Source organism: Tinamus guttatus, unplaced genomic scaffold (genome assembly GCF_059628265.1).
Source record: "Tinamus guttatus ecotype Peru unplaced genomic scaffold, ASM5962826v1 Tinamus_guttatus_pri_ptg000524l, whole genome shotgun sequence".
Taxonomy (NCBI): Eukaryota; Metazoa; Chordata; class Aves; order Tinamiformes; family Tinamidae; genus Tinamus; species Tinamus guttatus.
Window position 1 is genome coordinate 1,568,370 of NW_028289058.1, and position 25,200 is coordinate 1,593,569.

General features: G+C 38.9%; 1 protein-coding gene across 5 annotated transcripts in view; it reads left to right on the forward strand.

Annotated features, from left to right (window-relative positions):
- SOX6 (SRY-box transcription factor 6) overlaps positions 1-25,200 on the forward strand; it is a 340,141-nt gene that overhangs the window by 41,712 nt on the left and 273,229 nt on the right. For all 5 annotated transcript variants that reach the window (XM_088533833.1, XM_088533831.1, XM_088533832.1 and 2 more), the window contains one exon: positions 9,781-9,851. The gene's annotated coding sequence lies outside the window, so the exon portion shown is untranslated. The remainder of the gene's footprint in view (positions 1-9,780; positions 9,852-25,200) is intronic.

Genomic DNA, 25,200 nt, shown 5'->3' on the forward strand with positions numbered 1-25,200 from the left:
TAGAGGCAGGCTGTTGAAGCTTGGATGAGGTGTAGCTTAGATAATGAGCCAAGTCCTGCCACCACTTTAACAAGCAAGTTCTTTGGCTTCCATGGGTTGGGCTGCCCTGACTATGGGAGAGGATTCAATTTGTTTGTTTCCGTAACTCAACCCAGAGAGAGATTCCTTTTCTATCTGAAATCTGAGTTGTGCAAAATGTGAGAATCCTGCCTATTATGTTGCCATATAAGAGTGAACAAAAAAGAGAGAGAGAAAAAAAAAAAAGACCTCACGTTACCATTCATGTTGTCAGGCCATGTTCTTGTGTCTGTGGGAGTCAGGTTCTAAAGACTGTTGGGACTTGCTACAGTGCACAGCTGCTTTTGCAGGTAGGGAGAGGCAACAAGAAGAGTATCATGCATGATTGATGGGAGACTCTTACACTGGCGCTGAGCCACTTTGTAAATTTTTTTGTTTAATTATCTCTTAATTTTTGTACATGCACTTATGCTACTTGTGATTAGTTCATCTTCAAATCCAAGTCTGTGGTTACAGAGACGATTCATCTTACTTAGATTAATAATTTTTTGTATGCTTATGCCCTTTAAAATCTTTTACTAGATTTTTTACTGATTTTTGTAAAGCTCTGTGTGATATAACAGGGTTCTACTGTCCCTGATTTTCCTGAGGAGAGTCTCTCTCCCTGCTTTTCAGGGAGATGACGCGATGTTAAGGTTTTTCTCAATTGCACAAACTATCCCAGTTCAGAGGTTCAATGTTAGGACTATGTACTGCTCAATCCCCCTTTTAGATCCTCAAAATATGGCTTATATTTTTAATAAAGTTTGTGTTGGTATTCTGTACAGAAGAAAATAGCATCCAATTGTAGGATCCTTAAATGACTATTTTCTTGTAAAGTACTCAAAATTGCATCTGGAAAAGCTCTATAGGTGCACAATATATTATTGTGATGATTAATAATAGTAGTGTCTGACTTGGCAATGAATTATGAGGTACTGAAATTTCCACCAGCAAAGCTCTGAAAATTTCTAAGATATTTATTACCTCATTTTGGTGACAGCATAAAGAGTAAAATCCACGATCCATTAAGATTGTGGTGCTTTTGCTATGATTAAAGTACAGCCAGGATTGAACCCTGTGTTCCAAAAATAGCCATGCCTTCCTGTGAGCTCAGGAGAGCTCCCATGATTTGCTATACTCCTTTTCGGGGCTGTATTTATTCACGCTGGATAGTGTGTCTGTTGACATTCTCAAAGTGCATATCCTCGGATAAGGCTAACCTGTTAAGCCCCTTTATGGCAATTTAGATGGAACAGTAGTGTCTGCAACGGAGCTGAAAGCTGTAGTAGCACCTCAGTGCATTAGCTGCTAACAAAGCAAGGGTTTAATTATTGGGGAGCAAAAAATAGCTAGTGATAACACAACTGAAATCATAATAGTAATGTTAAATGTAAGTGTGTAGTAAGTGTAAAATGTTATAGCTCTATAATGAAGAAATAAAAGAGGGATTAAAACTTTGACAAGTTTTACTTGGGATCATCTGCTAATAATATGATTTTGTTTCTGGGGAGTGCAGTGACTAGAAGTATAAATCTTTCCTTCTTCCTTGATTCTTCTGAAAAGTTTTTTCTTATACACAAGTAGTTAAAGTCTCAGTGCATTCCGAAGGGTGTACATGCCAGAAAAAGAGGGCAGGGTCACCTGGAAAAGAGATATTTCTAGCTCAGAGAAGTAAAGTATGCCCTGTTGAAGTAAAATAGAAGAATCAGAAAATTCTCCCCCCCTCACCCCCCCGCAAAAAAAAAAAAAAAAAAAAGTGCTACATACTTTATAGTTGCCTGGAAGTAGTTATAACTTGTGCACTAATGATTTCTGATGGATGTTACTGGTGTTTGTTAAAAAGAAAACAGAGAAAACAGCACCCTAAAATTCCACAGCTATAGCTGCTTCATTTAGCACAAGACAGAAACATATTTGACATCCTTCCTTTAAAGAACTCCCTTTTTAAAGAAATACAAGATATTCACTATATACCTTTCTTTCCTCCTTCATTTTCATTTGTTTAGTTAAACCAGTGATAAGATCTTTTAATGAGACATGTCAGGCTGATGAGTTAATTTGGTGAAACGTTTAGGTTTGCTATCCAGGTGATTTTTTTTTTTTTTTTTTGGAGGGGGGTGGTGCGGTGTAGATCGATATTCCATTTTCATTTCTGAAATATCACATGCCACCCCTCTAGCTGTCAGCTTTGCCTTGCTGCCTGTCAGGATCATGCTGCAGACAGGTGCAGATAGCCCGAGGCTCACAGATACTCAGCAATGCTAGTAGGTGCCTGGAGATATGGTTTTATATGACTACTTAAATAAGCTAAGAAATTGTTCCTCAAATTGCTTTCAGCATGTAAAAAAAACAGAACAACCATCCTCCAGACTCGAAGTTAAATTTGTAGTTGTGCATACTTTGTGGCAAAGCACTGGCCATCTCTGGATCCAACCAGCGTCAGTAAGACTTGACCATCAGCGACTTATTAACTTTTAATCTCTGAGCACACTGAAAAAAATCAGGCTGTGGACAGAGGACTCATTTCTGTGGACTGAGAGAAAGCATTTTAACCTGCTTGTTTCTTAGTGGCTGGGCTTGGCTTAAATTGGAGTTAGGAGCAGTTGTATCATTTGTTTGATGGACAGTATTGCCTGCAAGGATTTCAAACTACAGCAAATAGGTTTCAAGTCTGGTTTAAAAATATCTTGCAGGTCTTGTAATGCTGAGGAAAAAATAGGAATTAAAAATCTTTAAGTGATAGGCAATAAGAAAAGGTATGAATTTTGAAAGAGATGTTATAGATGACATTCAGAAGAAACGAGGGCTTCACCTGGTTAAGTTTCCAAAGCTTGAATTCTTATGGAATGGATGTTTTAACCTTTAAAGGCAAATTTTATTTAAAGATGTATACTTTTTCAAATTAAATACATATGTTTTGGCTTGCTTAATATAAATAATGAAGTAGTCATACCTTTGGAGAGACTGAACAGAAACTGGAAGATTTTTATTTTGAAACTCTGGTGAGATCTGTGGGTTTTTTTCCTCTCTTTTATCTTTCACTTTCGCTTGCTCACTTGCTTTCTCCCTCTTCTCTGTGACTTATTTATTGAGCATGTGAGAATTATTTGTCTTCAGGACTGATTACTAGAAGTAATTGTAAATAAAAAGTTCCTTTGAGCAAAACACAAAGTCATATTAAGAGAGCTAATTATAGAGAGCTAATGAGCTCTCTATACCACGTATGTTGGGAACCGTTTTCTGACTGAGGATGTATGTGTAGAATAGGATTCTAGTCGACTGAAGAAATCCTTAAAGAGAGAAGTTTTATTTACTTATGATCTTTCTAAAGTAGAATTAAAATGATATTACATGGACCTATTTTTCTCTGGTTATGGTGTCAGGGGATATTAGTTTCTGAAAACAGAGTTGAGAAGGGAAGTTAGTATAGGAGATCTCGTTTATTTTTTTTGAAAGACTTAAGCTATAATTATTATGTCTCAGGAAAAAAAAAGAAAAAAAGAAAAAAAAAACCAACTACAAGCTATGTAGTAAGGAGCTTTTACCCTTGGGGAATCCATGGAAGTAGACCTGAAGGCAGGCAGTTTGAAGGCTTTCTAATTGATTTTTATTGTCCTACTTTGAAAATTGGAGCCTCAATAGTATGATACTGTAACATAGAACCCCCGTGTTATGTCTGGTTTAATCCTAGTTTCAATGAGAATAAAAGGAATATTTTTATTGTAATGTTACAAAATAGACCAGTTGGAAAATAAGAAAAATTAAGTCTGTGCACAGCCTGCTTAGCTCGTGGTCATTTGGCTCACCACCTGCTTCTGAAGGTATTGTTACTTTTTTGTTTGTGTGTTTGTTTATTAAAGCCAGTGATCTTTATTTGTATTTTTTTGCTGTGTAGTGCTCTGCAGTTGTGGCAGTGAATGTGCGTTTCTTTTCAAAGAGATGATTTATTTGCAAAGAGAAGGTCAGAAATTGGAGATACAAATTGGAAATAAAATGAATATGTACCTTTTAACATAGATAGCTGATCTGAAATTGAGGCAAATCAATGAAATTCCATAGTGCTGTGTAATTCAATTTCAATTTAGTCCAGTCCAGAGCTCATAAAGCACATTAAAGAGACTTAATTACAAGTGTGAATAAAATTTTATGGTCTTTATACTGTCCATTTCTGTCACATGACTGAGCTGAAAGAACATACCTGCTTCATTTAAATAAAGTAATCCAGTTCTTCAGTGGATCTACATCATTCCCAATGTGAAATAGCAGAGAAAATGACCTAAGTTATGTATTCTAAAGATAAAAGTAGCCAAGAAAGGGATATAGTTAATACAATTTGTCAGGAAAAAAAAATAGTAGGCTTGCAACTCCTAGAGTGTGGTCGGTCTTCTTCCTCTTCTGTAATTCAGTCTTACATAATGATAATATTACATAATAAACAAAATTGTTGTTATGTGTTACAGTTGTATGCAGAGCCCCATTGGAGATTGCATTTCAGTAGTGCCCCGAGGCCCTGTTATGGTTTTAAGTCCCTGTACACAGACAGTGAGAAATTAAAAAGCTCTCATGACAAACAGAAAGCATGCTCAAGGCAGGAGGAGAGAGAGAGGAGGAAAAACTTGCCAACTGCTACACTCTTCCTATGTTGTAGCACAGTGCAGGTCTTCCTATGGTTGCCTCAAAGGTGGCTGTGACAACCACAAGCCTCTGAGGATTGTCCACGTGTCCTAGATCTGTGTTGTGTTCTCTGCATAGCTCTGTTCTCTGGAGCATAAGTAACTTTTGAGACAGAGTTTGTATCTGCTGTGAAACCTTCCCTGTACTTGATATAGCCTTGCAGCAGTGCCACATCCTGAGGCACTCTCCACCAGGCACAGTTCTTGGGGCTTACAATGCTGGAACTTTTCATTTTGGCTTAGTTTGCCTTGTGGTGCCTTCAACACATGCATCTGTGCATGCGAGCGCTGCAGAAACGTACCAGTTCAGAAAACTTTCTCTTTCCTTTAGCTGAGTCCTGTTGCTCAGGAATGACCCAGCCCATGGCTATTGGAGCGGCAGGTAGGTTGCGAGGAGCCTGAGCTCTTGGGTTCTGTGTCAGAGCTGATCGTGTGAACGGTGGTGCTTGCTGCAGGCCCTGCAGGCAAGTCTGGCTCCCTTGGTGTGGGAGCAGGAAGCCTGCGGCACTGAGCAGCTTGCTCTGGGCCACTGGGAGCCTTCTGCTATCCCTAAGCAATGGGTTACAACTGAGGAGCTCCTCTCCCTTCGCCTTTCAAGTCGGGTGGTGCGTGTCTTGTGGTTCTTATCTGCGTGCAGGTATGAGCACAGCGCTTATCAGATCTGGAATGCTAGCCCCCTTCCACTTTATATAAAAGAATAAGCATTGCTTTCATCCACACTGTGAATTACACGTTTTTAGTGTTTTCAAGTGTATTTTGAAGTGGTGGGTATAATCATGCATTTAAATTACTTGTTGGGTATGTGCAGTACCTTTTTTTAGTCAAAATCCTTGTAGTCTTAACCTGCTGGCATGCTACGAAGTGATACAGTTGAAAGACCTTAATTTTGCATTCTGTGCTTAGGTCTTGTGGTGACTGGATACTTTATATATACACAGGCACACAGCAGAGAAACCTGCATGCATTGCCTTTTGAAGACGTAAGTGCATCTTTTGCAACTGCGTACAACTGTACGGAGGAGCCCAGAAGGAGACAATATAGTCAGTTCTATGATATAAAGCAGCAAGATCATATGGCACTACCAAGTCATGCCCTTGGTGACAGGCAATAGCAGGACGTGTCTGTGAGCCGTGCAGCAGTGGGTGCTGGGGGGTGCGTATGGCAGCGTGCTTTTTCTTTGTTTTTCCCCCTGTAAGTGGTTCACAGAAACACCCTCTATTGTATGCCTATGTTTGCATGCTTTTTGTAGGCAGATGTGAGGTTGCTCTGAACTAGAGGACATGTACTTACGTAAGTGCTAACCAGAGCTAAACTGGATTAGAGTGGGTTTGTGGCCAGTCATCTCTGAGCGTGGGCAGAGTGAGCTCACATCTCCCTCCAAAACTCTGTGGAGGTGTATCTTATTTTAGTTATTTTTGAGCCCCTTCCTGTAATAACAGCATCATGTACATGTAAAATTGTGAAGGAAGAAATAGTACCTCCTTTCTGTGAATAAGGAACTAACAAGCGTGAGCGCGCGCGCACACACACACACCCACACATCTCCCTGCTTTTGCTGAAGGTTGTGCAGCAAATCTGTAGCAAAGCAGGGGACTGAGAGCGGAGACCAGTGTTAACATCGTATTTCCCACGTCGTTCTTACCTCATGGTGCTACAGCATGTGTTTTAAAATGATCCTTGTGTAACAGGCGGGATACTTTGGTTCCTGCTCTAATAGACCATTTGGCCATGAGCTCAGTTAGAGAACACAAAAATCCAAATGAAGATCATTGCAGAGGGACTGTTCTCAAATGAAAAGCATTAGGAAAACAATTCTTTTTTGCTAATGTATGGAACCAAGGAGAGTAAACAATTTAAGAACAAGCTAGCAAAGGTAGTATAGTCCTGGGACACAGAAGAGAAGTGATTAAAAAAAGGAGAGAAGAGTAATTCCTTTTTTTTTTTTTTTTTTTTTTTTTTTGTAGAAAGTCCTGTCAATAGTGTTTAATTATAGTGTTTACTTTTCTGTTTCAAAATGATTGTCTATGAAGAGTTGCCCATGTCTAACTAAACCATTCTTCACTCATTCATCAATTAGGGAGGATTTTTAGAAATCCAACTCAAAAGATTTCATCATAATGAACCTTCTGCCCCCTTCAATTTATGATTGTTGTTATGGGCTTACTCGTCATTAATGTTGTTTTAATTGTGCGATTTTGCATGTTCAGGATGTGAAATTGCCATGTGAATCAGGTCTTAAACGTATAACTTCATTTCTGTATTATTCCTTCTTCTCATTTCACATCATGCTCTAATTCTGAAAATAGGTTTTTAACAGTTGTTGAATGGTACATATTTTAGTCCCAGCAGCCACAATGATAGGCCACACGCTTAAATGATATAACATGATGCCATGCTTTTCACTAAATGACTGCTTCCATTTTTTACTCGCAGGCTTCCTTCGTGCTCATTGACGACTGTGTGCAGAAACTACAGGCTACCTGTAGAGGCTGTATCTTAGAAGCATCAGTCTTTTAATGAAAGTTTTTTTTATCAAATGAGTATTTTTTCTGCTTTCTGTCAGTGGTGAAATCTTATGTTATGCAGCCCAAAATCTCTCGATAGTATTAGAGCTGGTAGTGTTTGGGAGAAAAGAGGACTGTTTTTAAATGACTGCATAAATAAATACCTTCTACGTACTATTCTAAAAAATACGTGCTATTTGTGTCAGTTTCTGTGGTTCATAACAGTTAAGGCATACGTGATCGTACAGTTGTTTACTGTAATCTTGTATGGCCAGGATTCTCTTTGTGTCAGTGTACTTTTGCAAGATAAAGCACTCTTTTCCAAAAGTGAACTGTTTTGAAGCATTCTGTGAAATTGTTGGATAATGGGATGTTGTTCTTTCTCAAGTCGATGAGACATGGTTAAGATGAATAATACTGCTTGCCAGGCCTCTTGCTTTTTAGGGTTTGCTGAAATGTCCTTGGTTTGCTTTCCTCGTACCTGAGACCTCACACACCCTGAAGAACTTCTATTACACTTGCTTTTTAGCAAAACTTCTCATTTACAAGGAGGTCCGTGGCCTTTACTGATTTTCACTGGAATTCATATATCCTTTTGCAAATCCTGTCTTTGAACCCCTGTGCTCTAAAAACTTCCTAGTGGTTTCTTCTTCTCGTGGTGTACTAAAGACCTAAAGACAGCGTATGTTACTTGGTTTTTTGTTTGTTTTTTGTTTTTCTTCTCCCCATTTCCCAAGTCTTAGGAGTTCCTGGTGGACTCCCTATGGGAGCCTGGAACATGCTTACCAGTTTATACTGTGTAACAGGGAAGGCTCCAGCCCTGAGGTGCCTTCTGCACAATGGGCCAAATTTGCTCGGGATCCCTGGACATGGTTAGCCCCGGCCTGGCCTCTCGCCTGCATTGCATCCCCTAACATCAAAGTTTCACATCCGTATTATTCCGCAGGGTTGGTGGGTGTGTGTGCTTGTTTTGGTTTGTGTTTTTCCTTTTTTGTCTAACTAAGCATTTTGCCAATAGATTAAATATTAGCAGAATGTTATGGCTAAATTTCAGATTTTGTATATTTAACCTTTCCCCCTAATTGCTTGCTCAGCATCAAGGTTTGGTGCTTTGTTCCTAAATTCTCTCCATGAGGTGGTGTGCTTTAAAGTGTATTTATACTCTTGCAGATTAATTAACTGTGACCTTATGAACCACTGTCCTTGTTTAATTGGTGGCTCCAAAGCACACTAATGGCATAAATCAGCTCATAATGAGATTCAGACTTGCTTTTAAAATATATAATAACACTGCATTGATACAGCAAATGAGATGTGTTGACTTTCTCTTGGTATTACAGGAGAGAAGACACAATTAAATGTGTACTTTCAGCACGGGGGAGGGCTCGGCTGGAATGAATAATATGCACTTCAGGGTGGGTGTATGGAATAAGGAGGATATTCTGCATCAAGATAAGTTTGGTATTCTCTCCTTGTCTCTAGGCAATGCGCAGTACTGGCTGGTGCACTTTAGGATACAGCAATGTTGTGGGAAGGTGTTTCTCAAAGATTACTGGAGGCTAACAAAATGATGATTTCATCTTAAATATAGTTACATGTTTTCAAACTAAGCTTACACCCACTGTTTTATGAACTGTAAATTAATCAGATAGCTCCCAGAGAACAAAAAGGTTTTGACCTAAACTAGTTGCCCAGGCTCCGTGGCTGTTTTCAGTTTAATGTTACCCATATCCATCCTCACATTTTGGAAGGAAAACAAGAGCCCTGCAACAAAGTTTCTTTGTTTTCCTAAGAACTAAAAATGTGCTGTATGTAGACCAAACAATAAAAATAAACTACTGAGCTACCTTCTAATGCATGGGGGTTCTGGAGAGAGGAAACCATGGATATTTAGAGGCATAAAGTGAGTCATTGTGCTAGTTAAAGAATTTTATAAGGCAAGCTCTGTGGGTTTGAGTTGCATCTGTTACCTTTCCAGATAGAACGGAGGGGTATGCGGCAAGAAGAATGTTGGATTTAATCGTGCTGTATAGTGAATGCATTGTGCTTAGCCTAAGCTTCGAATCGGGATCTAGACCATAGGAGGACAAAACTGTTAGTCTCTCTTTCTGTATGAATTTGACCTTCGATGGGTTCCAGTTAAGCACACCTAAACCGTGTTAATTTAAACCAGTTAAGCTACAGAATACAGTTAACAAAATACTTTTAAAAGGGAATGCATGTTCCATAGCACTTGAAAGAAAACAAATCTCACAGCTATTTTCCTTATTAAAAGATAACCCTGCTTATATTTATGACAGTTCTTAGAAGCCGTAATGGACTGGGTTGCTATGGTGTGAGATGCCGAACAATGAAATAATTGTTGCTCCTGATATTGGCTTCCTGGAAACAAATTCTGTGTAAATTGCTGGGCTGAAAGAGTGACAGTGGTGTGTTAGAGGATTTATTTAGTTCAGAGTTAAAAATTACAACTATTTAGGGTAATATAAAAGTAAAACGTATCAGTTTTATACTTCATTTTTTTTTCTCTTTTACATTTTCAGGTCAGTTTCATGAATTCAAAAGCAACTTACCAGTGATTTCTGGGAGCTGGGGCTGATTCTCTTGTGTATTTGTAAGTATTTGTTGATTAATCTTCCTATTACCTATTACTTCTTTGTAAACTGTTCTAACGTGAAAGAATTTAGAAACTATGCTCAAATGTCACTGTAATATAGCATTTTTAGACTGTTCTCTTATTAAGAAATGTACTTAACTCAAAGTTTCTAAGTAGTTATTTCAGGCTTTGGTTTTCCTAATAATGAGAGAACAGTATTACAAATCTGGAGCACATAAAATTATGACTCTGATGTTGATAGCGCTGCGTTATTTCTAGTAGTGATTTGAGGCTGTGATTCACGGCTGATGGTACTTTTAGAGGAAAATATACTTGGATTTATTGAGGAAATGCTAAGACGACCACAGATGGCCCACCTAGGAATGTATTTATATTTGTCCTGGAGAAAGCTGACCTTTATAGTTCCAGCAAAATGACTGAGACTCTAGCCATTTAGGCTATGACCCAAGAATTACTCCAGCATATGCCCAAGTTTAGATAAAGTGAATGGGGCCTAAGTGCTTTAGGAAAGGGAGGGTTAGAGAAAAGGGTCTGTGAAGATGATCCTCACTCATACAATAAGGAGAAAGCTTTCGGAATTGCTGTTTTGGGTAGTCTTCAGCTTTACGCAAATATGGTAAGGAAAATCTCTTGTGGCTTAGGCTTGACATGGTACAAATTATTTTGCATGATATAGTATAAATGAAACCAATCTATACTGCTTACTCTCTTAAGTCACAAATATAGTTTATGAATAAATATTTATTCAATCATTTAGGGAAAAAAAGTTCACAAAACCATACTCATCAGGGAAAAATATGTCTGTTTCTCTTGTCCACGGGGAAACATGTTCAAATTGTACTAGCCCTTTCTCTTCACTAATGTTTAATTGCATATGTGGTTTTCTACTACATATTGCAATATCCTTCTTTGACAGATCAGTAGGCATCTTTTTAATAAGCATAAATAATTGTCAGTCATGTTTATAGAAAAGATTGTTAATAATTTTAAACAACAATATTTAGTAAATAATTTTAAAGAAGTATTACCTTTGAAAAATACTTTCCAGGTGACAATGTAAAGTTACAGGGTGATTGCTTGACTGATAGTGAGGAATTTGTTGTAACTTTTTCTAGCTTTGCCACTGCACTGTTTTATGAAGCAATCACTTAGGCTTTCTGTGCCTCAGTTTTCTGATCTATGGATGGAAATATTAATTTTAAGACCTTAAAAAATTCTTTAGCAATTGGGTTATGGACTGCTGACCCGAGTCCAGTCTAAACTGACAATGACAGAAAGCTGTGGTAAACAAATTTTGACATATGGTATATTTCGAAAATGGTACTCGTGTTTAGATCAATCAAATAGGTGTCTTAAAAAGTGCTTCAGGGAGAAGTGCCAACTGTGATTATCACACAGCTCCAGCTTGGCTTTTACAGAATAAGTTGTTAGCACAAGTAAGCTGCTTGACAGTAGTGTGGCCCTGAGAACTGGAACATGGCTCAGCAGTCTTGCAAAGGAAGCTAAGTAAGTGATTATGCACAATGACTGTACAAAATGAGCTGCAGGTTAGTCTTTTCAGATATTTTCTGCAAATCAGAGGTCAGTCATGCTGGCACAAGTTTCTAGAGAAACTAACACTACTGCTGACTGTCCTTCTGCTTCGATTAAAGGTCTTTTAATATTTAGCATGATAAAGATTCTAGCAAAAAATGTAAACCCTAAATTCCAAGAAACTCAAAATTTTAAAAGTAGAATGTATAGCTAACTTGATACAGTCCAGTGTCTCCTAAGCTACTGAAAACAAGTCTAAAGTATATATTCTATATAAATACAGGTTTATATATTCTGAATTAATCTCAATTTTGCGTCTCAGCTTGCACGTATTTTTCAGGTAGTTTACCTCAGTTCAGCTGATACAGACTCTTAGTGTGTGGTAACACTAGCATGGTTAGTGCCATAATTTTCCCTGTGCAATATAGAATAACAGGGCAGGTTGTTTATCTCAAGTATCTTACAAATTTAAGGTTTGATTTCTGCAAATATGTATTCATGTGAGGTGCCTGTGGAGGCTGATCAGAGCGTAGCAGGACCTGAGGGTGAACAAATAGGCTGTAAGTAAGTGATACAACATAAAAAGGAGGCTTTTGGGGTCAGTATGGAAGACAAAAGTTTTGCATATATGAGGAGTGTTGAAGAAATTCAGTTTTAGGCAGTATCGGAAAATGCTTATGGGAAGTGTATACCTATCCTATAACATCTGGGTATGTTTTTATAGCATATTTCTTTCATTTGTACTCAAAAGGGAAGGAGTGTAGATCAATAAGAGGAAGATTCATCTTGGCAACTGCACATGTTTTCATACAGGAATACAGCAAGATAAGCTAAATACCTCTATAGGTCTATACCAAAGCTATTTCATCCAGGGGCTATAACAACTTTTTTTTTTTCCCAAATTTTTGAAAGTTTTGTCATAAATGCGCTCTACTGTAACATGTAATTACTTGAATCATCCAGTTCAGACTTCTTTTTTTTTTGGTCATTCTTGGCTAGTTTTGTTCAGGAGAAAACAGGATTGATGATTCATACAAAAGTAAATTGCACGGAAAATGTGACATTTGTGCTTTTGTGTAATGCCAACAAAGTAATTGTCCTAACTGAAGGTTACTTTTTTCAAGAGTATGGACTTAACATGGTTGCATTTACTTAATTGTTCTTCTCGAGTAGGTTTGTCCAGTAGTAAATTGCAATAGTTATTTATTACAAAAGGTAAAATAGATGTCCTCTAATAACACTGTGTATAAAATAAATTTTGTGTGAATACTATTATATATGCTTTTTTTTTTTTTTTTTACTAGCAGCTCAGTTTCTATGTAAGTATTTTATTATAATTTGAGTGTGAAGTGAAAACACTGACAGAGGAAAAAAGTCTAAAATGAATGGTGGTGAAGCCTATGCCACTTCAGTGTCTTGCTAGAATAGCTCTTCAATGAAAAGCCTGCCTTGAAAATATGCTGAAAATAATATAATTGGAGTTGAGACTAAAATCAAATTGCTTTAAAAAGAGCAGCATTTTTTTTTTCGAAGAAGGTTTGCAAAAATAAATAGAAACACTGAAGATGCACACATATGCCTGAGCGTGCTTCTACATGTGCAACAAAACTCATAGTGTAGGTAGGCAAACATTATCTCCAGAAATTCAGAGCACATCGTCATAGACTATCTTTTGCTTCAGACTTGGTATTTAACTCAATTCCTCAAACATACTTTTAATGCAATTTTTATGCTTCTTTGATTTAGTTTGGAAAAGTTATATTTAAAACTTAGGGATAGTTTTTATTTGCAGCATGGAGCATCTGACCAAATAGGTTTGTGTTTTGAATCTTTTACAGCCTATTTTAAGAGAGGAAACTATTAAATTGTGAATATTGTCACGATAAAGTCAAAGAAGCTTATTTGGAGCAAATAAAGAATTTAGTGCTATGGCAGTATTCAGCCTCACAGATTTAACTGATAGCATCTGATGTTTTCTGAATTATGGTTAATTTAGGAAAATACAGGGCCTAGATATAGGGTTTACTAGATAAACGATATGCTGAGTTCACTTGCTACGAAGTAGATTTCCAATTTCATTTTTCTCCTTAAGTTATACTTGCTCATTAGCATTTTGGACAAGGAGCTGTTTGTCAGATTATCATGTCTCTGTGTGAAGAGCAGATTCTTTTGAAACTCCTATAGAGAAAGCGAAGCGGTGCCTTTCTGGGAGCTCTGTTTGCTGCAGCATCTGCATCTGTTCTAGGCAGCGAGGTGCTGCAGGCCCCAGGGGACTTGATTCTTGTCTGCCTACTCCTCTTCTAGCATTTGTGTTGTATCAGTACATGAAATAATTTGGTCACACCATGAAGCAGCCACGCAGCAGGTTGTGGTTCTGTTTTCCCTGTATTATTTTATAAATGTTGAATATAAAACCTGCCTCTAGAGGATCAGTATCTTACTACTTTTATGCAATGCTTGTATTACAGTAGCATGCAAGTTCTGTAGAAAGAATTGAAGTTACATTGTATTAAAGGAGATAAAAATTAATAGAAAAGTAAGGACCCTGCCCCAAATAGTTTCTCCTTTGAGAAAGCTTCTGTTAAAAATGCATATGCATCTTAGTTACATCAAGAGAGAATCCAACAAGTTAAAATCAAATGGAAAGCAGAAGGATGTTTCCCTGTACTGCGGTAATGCACAGTGCATGGATGCTCAAGCACATCTGTCAGTGCGGGTCCAATAGGAACACAGCTGCGTCTACCCAGCACTGCACGGAGGTAGCTTGTGTGCCTCTGCCCGGTGTAGTTGCACCTGGAGAGAGGCAGGAAAAATAGATTTCCGGAAAGAGAGTAAAGCTGTCTGGCACACTCATTTGTCCAGAGCAGGACAGAGGAAGTTTGAGCAAAACTACAGCCAGGTTTACTTGCTTGTTTCTATTTCAGTGTCTGAAGTTCTCTTCCCTAGCCATTTCCAACTGGGCTTTCCCCTGTGTGAATGTTGCCTAAAGCCGTGTGGTTGTGGGAAGTCGTCTTGGGGCGTGGAGTTCTCTTAGTAGGAGGAGTGCTCCTATCTGAGTTCCCATTTACCTTCTGAATACAGCAGGCATCCTTCTGGCTGCTTCTCTATTGACTGTGTGGACTGTTTCTTGGTAGTAAGTAACCAAATGAATAGATAAGCAGCACACACGCCTTATGGAAACGATGCACATTGTGTTCATTTTACCTGTGTTGTCAGAGGTGAAACGCTTGTTCATCACAAAGCTCATAGGCACTGTAGGTGCATATGGGCACTTAGCAGCCACAATGAACCGTCTTAGAAAAGCTGTGAAGAAATTTTTTTCTTCAAGTTGCACCAAGTAGTAAATTTTATAAAATACTTTCTATTTTACACTATGGCTGGACAGGAACAATGTGAGCATTATCTTTTCAAATCCAGTTATTTAAGAGGGCAAGAGTTACAAGCTCCACGGACAGCTGCATTCTCTCTCTGATTCATTTATTGACACAAAACAGAATTGCTTGGACTAACCATGCGTTCGTCAGTCACGCTTGCACAAGAGGCTGGAGTAAGAGGTTACCTGCTTGCTAGATGTCCCAGAATCTTTGGTGTATACCAAAGCCTGACTTAATAGAAATCTGATAATGGCCTGTTGAAGGTAAAACAGAAGTGTTAGCAGTTTTTTTTTTTTTTTAAAAAAAAAAAGAAAAAAAGAAAGAAAAATATGAAGACTATGCTGTAAAACCCTCAGGTTTCTTAATTGAAAAGGGCTGATGAAAGTGCAGGACATTAAAACTGTTACTTTAAGATAGCAAAGGTAAGATAGAGCAAAAAGGCAACTTTAAAAATCAGTGCGTGTTTTTAAAAATTTATTTTCCATGGCAGAGGTTTGCTTCTTGGCAGCGCTTACATTAGTATTGACTATCTAAATAAAGTAAATAACGTTCATTTTTACTTCTAGTAGTTTAAGTTCATTCACAGTGGAGATGAACGGATATTTTGGGTGGCTACATTAACACAATCAGTTTGAACTAACTGGGAGCAGCTTGCTGTTTTTAATGTGGATGATAGATTAAGACTGCACAACATTAAATATTAAAAGACTACTCTTAATTATATAAATACCATATTATCTTTATGGGTTTATAAGAGACTAATATATAATCCTGTCTCTGAAAGTTAGTCTGAAGGGTGCTCCCTGCGGGAGCTTAAAGGCTCCAAGGAGTAGAGTTATTCCACCACTATGACAGGAGGAGTTGACCTGTGCTGAAACAAAGGTTACGCAGCTTCTAGAAGCTTCATCTCTCCCTTGTATCTTCCTCAGTGAAACAGTTGCACAGCATGTGAGGTTCCATTCTACCTTCTTGTTCTTTTCAGTATAAAAATAGAAATTGGATCTGGAAAGGGAGATGTTTTCCATCTGGAAATTAGCAGGAGTGAAAGCCTGGTGGAGAAGGATGGTCAGGGAGAGTACATGAAGCAGGTACTGGGAGGAGGATGGATAGCTAGCTAGTAGGCTAGGTGTGTATATGGATTTCTTACTACTTCTGAAATGCTTTGTATTGGATTACTTATAGTTTTTATTTTTGAGAACTGTCTGGTCATTGATTCACCCCATCACTTCCTGAACAGCACAGGGCCCCAGTCAGATCTGCTGAAGAGATCAAAGTGTAGGAACATGAAGCCTAAATGCTTAGCATGATGGGAGTGAAATATAAATTTCACTCCAAGAAGAAAAATTGCTAATTGTCTAAAACTTGAGAGAGGCTCCTATGGCAATTGCAGGAGATCAGAGATAGGGTTAACTTTGTGTGTGTGCTAGCTCTCCTGTTTCAGCAAGGTGGCTTATGAACATCACATCAGGATCCTGATTATCCAGTCGTGAGGTGGAGAGTAGGCAGCCCTGGTCATTTCAGGGACAAATGAAAATGAACCAGAATGTCCCTGGTTTATTACACAGTTCTGCAAAGTTCACTGAACTGACTTTTATTTCTCTTCTATTGTTGATATATTATTTAGAATTGAATACCTTGTCTCAGTAGAACATGCACTGTTGATTTATTTAAAGATAGAATATATTCTGTTTTCTGAATATATTCCGTCTTTGAGTTATTTGTACTGTTGACCTATTTCATTGCTCCATTTTTTACTAAGTGATTGTAGTGATCGTAGTTTGTATAAGATCCAGCAATGAAAATAAAAAGCCGAGGCTATTGTTTCTAAGACAAAATACACAGTTGGCAATACTAGGTTTCATGTCACTTTGTTGCTTCTACTTAACCCAGTATTGTAAAAGAGCAATTAGAAAGTGTTAGTTTTATGGAACAGTTCCTCCTCCAAATTGTGGTGCTGATTTTTATTAAAATTTTTGAAAAGCCACTTTCCTCACAACTACACTGGGGTTTTCCCTCCTGTTCACTGAAGAACAGTTATTTATTAGAACACTTTCTTCATCTTTTGCTTGGGCAAGTCTTTATAGTTGCCAGAATTTGGCCTTTTTTAGTGGCTAGATTCAGTAACATCTCGTGTTATGCCTCCTTCCTGTGCTCATCAGAGCCTGGCAGCCTATCTGTCTCCCTGAGAACTAGGCATGTTTGATCTCTGCCCAGAGAGCGAACAACTATGGAGTGTTTGCTTGCCTCTGAAATACCAGCTATACGGGTTGCTGTTCCTTCCACATCTCTTCTGATGCAGTATGAAAAGCTACTATGCTCTTAACACTGCAGGTCTTGAAATATGGTCAAGGCACAAATAAATTGCATTTCTGATCCTCCATAGCCCTATTTTGGCTGCTACCCAGAGACAACAGCAGCTACAGTGCAACTAATACTACCAAGTCTATAACCTATTGATAAGTTATTTACTTGCATTTTAATCTCTTATTCTTATCTCTTAAGAAGGTTTTTATGGACAGAAGTCTAGCTTTTAGAGAACGATGACGGGAGCAAGCAATGCACATTATTTTCCTGTATTTCTGCCGCAGGACCTGTATAATCTCATTCCAGATTCCTCAGACTATACACTGGGCAATAGATATGCATTATATATATATATATGTATGCATAAAATAAGCCTTTGGTAGTTTGTCTCGGGGTGTGAATACCCTCCTGGCTTTCCTTAGGAGATGGCAGGGTTGCTGGTTTGTGCTTCACCCCGCGCATGCACGAGCTGCTTGGCCAGCGCTGCAGTGCTGCAGCAGGGAGGCGCAGGCACCTTGTCCTGCGAGTGTCACTGCTCGGTGTACCCCCTGCCTGCTCCCCGCGCACACATGCGCCCAGGCAGCTCGGTGGCTGTGTGGGACCCCTCCTCCCCCGGGCTCCAGAAGGAGCTGCTCCAAAAAGGAGCCATTTATAGTATCAATAAGCTGCTTCTCCAAACCATGTACAGATGTGTTATTCAACCAGTTAATATTGGGGTAGTTAAAATCACCCATTATTATTTTTCTGGCAGATTTTGCCACTTCATTAATATCTTTCAACACACTGAGTTGTTGCTTGGCTGTTCCTTCTTTTACATGGCTTATATCATATCATGCCATCACAGCATATTCTGTAGTTTTCAGTTAATTGCCCAATTAACAGTGGTATTCATGAAGTGCTAGGAAAATTCCACAACTAATGATTTGGACAATTTCAAAATACGTTGGTATTTCATAGTTTAAAATGTCAAACATGCCAATAGCTGCAAGCATAAGAGCATGGCCGTTTAGAACCCAATAGCTCTGAAATTCTGTATCAAAAAATCATAATCCAGCTCTCAGAAACATGGTTCCCAGCCTCCAGTACTGCATATAGGGAAGTTCTGAGGTGGGAGTGTGGAACGGGGCCACCTCTGCTGTGCCATGTTTCGTGAGGATGTGCAATAACAACCTTGTGGCGGCAGCGACCGTGCTGTCGCCCCCCAGCCAGCCCGGGTGTGGTTTGGGGGGCACTAGTTATGCGAATGAGGGAAACAGAGGTGCGAGTACTGCAAGGTGGGGAGAGGTGCTGAAGTGCCCTGTCCTCCTCTCCCTTGCGATGGGATCAGGTAGCAGGTGACACCCATAGTTAGCTGTGATGGGCCATTGTCCCCAGGTGCAACTGAGAGTTGCCAATAGGCTCTCTAGGCACTGAGCTGGTCTCTTTGTCTGAGCAGCTGCGGCGCAGCCATGCCAGGGGATGCGCTGCCCACCCGTCCTGCTCTCCCTCTGTACCTTCCGTGCCATTTCTGGGGTGCTGCCGTAGGCTTAGTCTCCAGAGTCTGGGAATCGTCTGGGAATGTAAAATGATTTCATTGCCATTGCCCAGGAAAGGCAATTATTCCCTTTCGGGCTGGAAGATCTGCCTGCAGTGAAGCAGGCAAGTCCATGGTCTCAAAGCTAAAGGGTCGCGGACGCCAGGACTGCTTCTAACGCGGTACGTTTTTGTAACAGCTGGAATTTCACCACTTACCCAGTCTGGTGAGACTTCCTGGTGATCCAGTGAGAATGTTGTAGAGGCGTTTGCCTATGGAACTAAGGCCTATTCCAGCAAGGTACTTAAATATCTGCAACTTTAACTACTTGGAGTAACTTCATTGCAATTGATAGCACTGCTCAGAAGTTTAAAATCCTGTGAGTACTGAGGTCTTTGCTGGAATGGTACTGATTATATAAATGTGACTTCTGGGTAGCTCTTTTTAAAATTAAATTACTGGAATATAATGTTGTTTAGATATTTCTTTTAGACCTTCTTGGAATTATGGTAGATGCTTTAAGGACATTATAATTTACATTTTATAACAAAAGTATAGTGAATTATCTTATCTCATTCCTCTTGGCAACTTAGCAAACTATCATTAACATTTTTCATCAGTATTCTGTTTAGAGTTTTCTAAACTGAATGCTATAGTGGTAACAGCTCATTTTTAGATGCTATTACAGTTCTTTCATATCTTTATAGTACTGTAGTAAAGTCAAATTTACTAGGTACCTTGAAAGCGGGGTAAGGGAGCATTAGAATCTGCATTAAAGTGATTCAGTACTCTTCAGAGAAAAGCCTGCTTAGCTTGAGATCAGATACAGCATGTGTTTTGGGGGCACTTTCATAGGGATTGCTAATCAGCTTGAACACTACTATCCACAGCTGCTTTTTGAAATACTGTTCTGTCCACACTGAAAGTCAGGGGAATTTGCTTTGCTCTGTAAGCACATGGCCAGCATTAGCCGTTGGGGAGCTGCACCTCATGTTATGGTTTGCAGTGCAAACATGGGAGGGATCAACCTGCACGTGCTTGCTTCTCTTTGAGAGTGAGTGCCAATCTCCAATCTACTGGGGAGTATCATGCTCCGATACGTTATTCTGAGTGTTCCGCTCGTGGATGTTCAAACACATTTATCTCTGAGCGTGTAGCCAGGACGCTTTTTCCTAGGTGTTCAGGCATTGGGAAGTGCAAACCCTTCCAGGTCCTAAGTGTTGGGGTCCAATCAGGCTGACTTGCGAGAGCTGCAGTGGCTTTCTGTCCCCAGCTCTGTTGTGATTCCTTAGCGCCTCATTTCATCTTAGTGATGAATTTCTTGATCTTTTATCTGTTTTACCTTTTGAAGCTGTAATTTCATCAAAAAAAGGAACATCAAGTATCCAGCCTAGGGACTGGTGGAGGCTTCCAGGTGCAACTGTAATACCGAATACAATAAATACAATGATTATTACAAGTACAGTAGTACAAGTACAGTTAAAAAAAACAATAACATGTGAAGAGTGACTGAATGATGTGATTAATATGTAGTACTCTCCAAGGAAGGCCAAGCTGATGTTATAAAAAAGAATAGTTGTAGACCGTCTTTAACTCAGTGAAGTAGTCTAGTTTTCAGTACAAAGCTGTAATCCCTCAACTAAATTAGACCAGCCTAAAGATTTCTTTGAAAGCGTTGTCTGTTTGCGAAAGTTCTTTCTAAGCCTAATAGAGCATGTAGAAAGAAACCTTGAATACTGCTGTTGTAAAATGTTCTGCTTTTTTTTTTTTTTCAAAGATGTAGAATTACAAATTTCAGTATTTTTAATGAATGAAATAGGCTACCCTGGTATTAGGGAGGACTACCCATTTGAGAGGTTTCTTCTCTCTGTGTCTTTTTAGAAAGCATTTCTCTCACCAGAACCACCTTGTGGAATAGCTTCTTTATGCAGTGTTTGTGATCAATACATGTAAAAGAATAGTTCTAAAAACATGGGAAAATTGCAGAAAGAGGAAAGATCACTGATTGCAGTTATCCATAGGATAGTGTCTCTGTTTTGCTGTCAAGTTGCCTCGAAACAAAGGGTTGGCAAACTTTAAAGACTAAAGGTGATCCCAGACACATCCTGTTCCTTGTTAAATGTTTTGCTGTATCACTGCTAGGACAAAAAGTGAAGTGCCTCTCCACCAGCTGCAGAGAAGGAAGGTGATTTGAATGTTAATGAAGGGTAGAAGTTTCATAGTAACAGAAAAAACAGAGGCTCCATAGATAAGAGAATATTTTCCCAGGACGTCTCAGTCTGCAGTTGTTGTAACCAGAGGAAGCAATATTACTAAGGAAGTATTTAAATGTCTTTAACAGATATTAGATGATGAAGTGGAGTAGTCATTATATTCCTATCCAAACTCCAGTGCATTGAGAGGTCTATTGAAATACAATCTTTGAGAATATCCACTTAGTCTTGTTTCTGGACTCCCAGATTAGTTTGGACATCCTGTTAATCGACAGAGCTCCAAATACAGGAGCTTTCTCAGAGAAGTTAACAAAGTTGCTGTTTAATGTGTCAATGAAGATCACAAGGCTCATTGTCTTTGTAAATTTAAATATTCCCTCTCCCCCCAATCCTCCCATCCTTCTAGAAAACACCCCTCATACATTTGAACTTTAGGTTTTTGAGCATCCTTTGGACCTGGCAATGCGTTGTGTGATTCACAGGTCTTCACATGAACATAAGAATTCCTTTTTGCTCCTGTTTACTCTTGTGATCTTTCCTTGCTGCATTTCACGAGGCTTGTGACACAATCCACTCTTTCTAACCATTTGCTCCATTCACAGAGCTAGGAGTCTAACAAACAAACTGGCATTCATGGCCTTCCTTGCCCTTCCTGCCTCTCTCCTACCCCTCTCCTACCCCACTCGCCCAAAGGAAAAAGTCAGAAACATCTGTGTCTTAGAAGAAACTGCTAACCTACTCCTTTAAGGTACTACACTCTAAAGCAGTCAATTATCCAGCTGTTTTTGAAGATACTATCATTTGGTGTCTTCGGGAGTTATTTTCTAGAGCTAAAACTTCGGGTGTTTTAAGTAGATTAACAAAAAAGTTAGCTACGAGTACACAATAGTACCACTGAATTGCTGAAATCTTGGGACCTTCGCACTTGTGTCTAGAGCCTGTAAAGATACAGCATTTGTCACTGTGATGGATGATTTTTCCTGCATATAAAATAAGGGAAGTAATCCATCCTCATTCTGCTTAGCTGTCTCTAAACAGAGACGTATATTTGGTTGCCAAACTCTCCTCTCCATTCTTCAGCTAATCCCAGGGAAAAATGGAAATATGCTGAAAAGCCTGTGATACATAGTTGATGACTAGTTCTTTGCTCCCAGAGCTCTCATCTGGAGTGCCTGACAATGCCATCCTTTTTCTAACTCCTATTTAATATCTTGATGGAGTTGCTGTGGGATCCATTTAGATTAAATTTCTGCCATACATGGGAGATATGCAGCTTACTGGGATGATAAAGCCCGATTCTGGTTCTCTGAATACCTAGCAGAGAGCAGAGCAATGATCAGCTGGCTTAGGCCAAAACTGAGCTTAGGCCAAAACCGAGGAAAGATGTTCCTCCAGATCATCTTCCACTCTTGTTCTCAGCTGAATGTGTTTGGGTTCTCACCTTAACCTTTGCCTGCTAGAGTTTGATTAGGTATCAGCTTCCAAGGTGAAAAGGGAGATCTAGGCCTGGGCATTATGTCAAAAATTTGATCTTGGGGAAGAGAATGAAACTCCAGCTTTCCCACTCTAGTGAATTAAAGTAATTCCCTTTTGCCCTTGGAATCTGTTCTTTTTTTCTGGACTTTTAAAAGGATGAGTCTGGCTTGGAGTAACTGTATTCAAGGAACAAGGTAAAGTAGCTGCTGTTGTGTTTTCTGTCCCTCTGGTTGCAGTATTATCGGCACAAGTAAATAAGCATTGCTTTAATTCTGTTAATCTTACTTTTAGTATCTCTAACCTATATCAAAATAATTTTGAAGTCTTCCTTTGCATGAATGCATCTCATAAAATTGAAGGCTAAGAAAAAAATGTTAGCTGCATCATGAGACAGAATATGCTCCTGATTTTTCCTATGGTTTTACACTCCTAAGAGGCAGTGCCCAAAGTTGATCCAAGTTGGAACTAGAAGTTAAGTGGCAAAATCTCCCAAGTGATGGGCCCTGGAAGCTCAGACATGCCATTCTGGTCCTTATCTTTAAATATAATGCAGTCGGGTGTCATGTGCTGGTGATGTCAAATATCATCTGAGCATTCTTGGGCTCTCAGTCCCCACGTGCTGCTGGCACAGGGACATCTTGCTGCCCATTCTTCAGTGGCGCAGCTTGGGCTTGTTCCTGTGATGTTCACATTCCTTCCTTCAGCCCTGAACACGGGCCAGCTCTTCCAGCACGGGAATTTTGTATCTGTTTCATGCGTTAGGATGGCGACTTGAAAGACCGCTCCTTGAATTCCTTCCAGCTAAGGTTTCTTCCTTTATTCTGTGTTACAGTGTGAAGGTTTCTTCTTTTAAGGAAAATCATTGCAAACCATTTTCCTCTTGGAATTCCTCTGGGAAGCAGGATAGGCTGCACAAAAGCCAAGGAGCCACGGTGTTCTCTGGTAGAGCCTTCAGCAGTGCTTCTGTGCAATTACTGTGCATTGCTAGAAAGCAAGGAAAAGGGCATTAATTTTCAGTGCTTGTTTCCTTACAATAGGAGATGTGTGTGTGTGTAAATCAGATAGGGACTATAAATCAGAGTTATTTTCATTAATTCTGTAGTTAAGTTTTGGTTCATTATTTACATCTTGGAAAGATCTAATTCTGGAGAACAGCTGAGTAGGAGGATCCTCCTTTGTAGTCAGCTCTGACTGATAGCTTTGGAGCAATCTCCTTTTCTGTCTACAAAAATATATCATTCGATGGTAGATGGGATTTGCTGGACATGCTCTTTTTGAAGAAACTGACAAGTTAGCAATATTTTCCATTGGCAAACCTCCAGAGCAGAGTAGTTGTTATGGTTCTTGCATATCTTTATGCTTCATCTGCATGCTTTAATTTTTCTCTCCTAGTAATATAAGGACTCTAGCCTGCTCACTGTGTAGAAACTGCATACTTCAGTTTGCCGTTGTTGGCTTCAAAAATGTGTTATTCCAGAACATTGCCGAAGTACCTGAAGACTTAAGAACTGTGGTATCAATTTCAAAATAGCACCATGTACATCCAGGGGATGCCTCAGATATCTGCCTCAAACGGACCTGACAATAGACCCTCCGGGGACTCTACATGACCCCAGGAATTTCTTCCAGAAATCTTATCAGACTTCTGTCAAAGTTCAACCTTATGTTTGCCAAAAGTTTGAAGGCTAAGTTTTGTCTGCAACAACTTTAATTACAGAATACCGGTTTATGTGAAAATTTCCAATTAATTCAATTTAGAAGTTTAAATCCTAATGAAAGTTTGGAGGATCTCTTCTTATAAGTATCTGAGGTACTTTTTAGAATGAGAATGAGAATTCTCACTGATTGATGCATTTAAAAATTTCTTGATAATCTTTAAAATATAGTTTAAGAAAATTTCTATTTAAAACAGGACAAACAGAGCTTTGCTAGCTGGCTACTTGTTTAATCAGCTAACTGTATTTTCTGTGTAGTCTTCCTGAAACCTAGCACCTCAGTGAAGGTTAGATCCCTCTTTAAGTCTGTCTGTGCAGTCATTTGACTTCCTTTTCTTTTGACTATTTCTGCTGCAGTGTCCATATAAGCTGACATGTAAGGGTGACAGGGAAAGGGCAGGAGTTAACTTGCCTTGCAAACAGGTACTTGAATACAGGAAATTTTGTTTTTAGTGGTAAACTTGTGGGTTCGGTCCAAACATGTTTTGAAGAAAAGTCAAAGTGGTGAAAGGTACTATATTCTTTCCTTTTTCATGTCATTATTTTCACCGACTTGTTCTTTTGGTCTCTTCTCTGGGTGGCAGATTGCCACTTTTTTGTTCATTTGTTTTATCCCATGGCGTGTGCTTAAAGCCTCAAGGATATGAGCTCCTGATGGTTTTATGTACTTCCCTACACCGATATATTTAAATGCCATTTTTGTAGAATGCATAAATGAGTATGCAGGGAAGTGCAAAGACAATACAGAAAAAGGTATGTGGAAGTATACAAATTCTATTATAATAAATGGAATTTGTTGTGTTTAGACTTTTACTTTAGTAAAGCAACACCTCCCCCTAAAACCACTGAAATATTTTCTAATAATGAAACAGATTCATGTTTTCAATCTGTGATCTACTATAAGATATATTGTGAGATTTCTGTTCTGCTAATTATTAAGGATGAAATGTACTGCTTTCATGTGTCTGTGAATTTGCTTTTGGATTTCATTTGTTCACTTAAGGTAGGTGGACTTACTTAAATTTATTTTTCACATCTTGGAAAAAAAAAAAACAGAACAAAACTTTTTATCACAGAGATTTCCAGCATATGATCATGAGAACTGTTGTTTCAGTCCATCCTGTGTCACTTCTGGTTTATTAGGAAAGTGTTCAGAGCAATATAATTGTTTGAACAGAAGAGTACAAATGTCTTAGCAGGTTGGAAGATGAATATAGA